Consider the following 2132-nt stretch of genomic DNA (forward strand, 5'->3'; position numbering starts at 1 on the left):
CATCGATAAGAATGGAGACTATTTCATTTACTAAATGTTTGTTTGATATATAAGTTGTCGGGTTTTTTTCATCTAAAAAAGAAAGAGACACCAATTTCTTGACGACCTAACATAAGTGCTAGGCCATAGGTAGAACACGTAGGTAATTAAAAGCGTGAAATAATGGATAAATGTATGAAAGGTGGATAACTAGTTGTTGGAGATAATTAGAAACATGGAGCGTTGGGTAAAGAGATAATACTTATTGGTAATTGAAAGAGTAAAGTGTTTATTAAATATATATATTTCACTTATGTGGCCCGGAATGGCCAGGTGGTTAGGGCGCTTGACTCGCAATCTGAGAGTCGCGGATTTGAATCCCCATCCCACTAAACATGCTCGCCCTTTCACCTGTGAGGGCGTTATAATGTATCGAGCAATCCCACTATTCGTTGGTAAAAGAGTAGCTCAAGAGTTGGCGGTGGGTGGTGATGACTAGCTGCCTTCCCTTTAGTCTTTCACTGCTAAATTAGGAAATACTGGGGCAGATAGCCCTCGTGTAGCTTTGCGCGAAATTCGAAACAAACCAAACCAATCACTTACATAATTAAATTCGTAATAAGTAATTAGTAAGTGTAGATCATTAAATGTGAAAGGCTTGATAGTACATATAAGTAATTGTAGGTGTGAAAGGCTAGATAGTGCTTTTTATTAAATAAGATCGTGAAAGGTTGGGTACACATATCGCTCACGTAAATAACTAAAAGCGTGAAAAGTTGCATTAATATATAGTAAATTTAGGTGATAAAATGTGTGATATGTTAGGTAAATACAAAATACATATAGACAATTAAAATTGTGAAATGTTGAGTAAATAGCCAGGTAAGTAAAAGTGTGAAAGGCTGGTTAAATGTATAGTAATTGTAAGTAATTAAAGTATTCAAAGGTTGCCTAAATAAACAATGTATATTGATAATAAAAAGCGAAAAGGTTGGGCAGCTAGATAACTAATATCGTGAGACGCTAGGTAAATAGTACATATATATAAATGTGGGAAAGGTTTGGCGAGTAGTACATTGAAATAATGAGAAATATATATATGTATGTGTGTGTGTGTGTTTCTTTTGTGGGAGCCCCCAGTGGCTCAGTAGTAAGTCTGAAGGCTTATAAAGCTAAGAACCGTAGTGGTTACAGCGCGGATAGCACTTCTCTAGTTTTGTGCTTAACAACAAACAAACAAACAAAACTTTGTGGGAAGGAAAAGAGGAAGACCAATCAAAATTGAAACATCATTGTAGGAATCATTAATAGGCTATTAAATATTGTAGGAATCATTAATAGGCTATTAAATATTGTAGGAATCATTAACGGACTATTAAATATTGTAGGAATCATTAACGGGCTATTAAATATTGTAGGAATCATTAATGGGCTGTTAAACATTGTAGCAATCATTAATGGGCTATTAAACATCATTATAGGAATCATTAATGGGCTATAAAATATTGTAGGAATCATTAATGGGCTATAAAATATTGTAGGAATCATTAATGGGCTAATAAATATGGTAGGAATCGTTAATGGGCTAATAAATATCATTGTAAGAATCATTAATGGGCTAATAAATATGGTAGTAATCACTAATGGCTATTAAATATTGTTAGAATCATTAATGGGCTATTATTATCGAAGGAATGATCAATGGGGAATTAGACATCATGGTAGGAATCTAATGGGCTATTAAATATCATTAAAGGAATCATTACTGGGGTATTAGACATTACCGTAGGAATCATTAATGGGGGGTATTAGACATTATCGTAGGAATCGTTAATGGGCTATTAGACATCGTAAGAATCATGAATGGGATATCAGACATCATCGTAGAAATCATTAATGAGTTATTAAATATCATCGAAGGAATCATTAATGGGCTATTAGACATCGTAAGAATCATGAATGGGATATCAGACATCATCGTAGGAATCATTAATGAGCTAATAAATATCATTGTAGGAATCATTAATGGGCTATTAGACATCATCGGAGAAATCATTAATGGTCTATTAAATTATGTGATGCTATTTGTCATCGAGAAATCAAGTAAACAGAAGGAACACACTTTTCACCGGAAGATTAATAATCTAAACAAC

The sequence above is a fragment of the Limulus polyphemus genome, unplaced genomic scaffold (genome assembly GCF_000517525.1).
Source record: "Limulus polyphemus unplaced genomic scaffold, Limulus_polyphemus-2.1.2 Scaffold152, whole genome shotgun sequence".
NCBI classification, from domain to species: domain Eukaryota; kingdom Metazoa; phylum Arthropoda; class Merostomata; order Xiphosura; family Limulidae; genus Limulus; species Limulus polyphemus.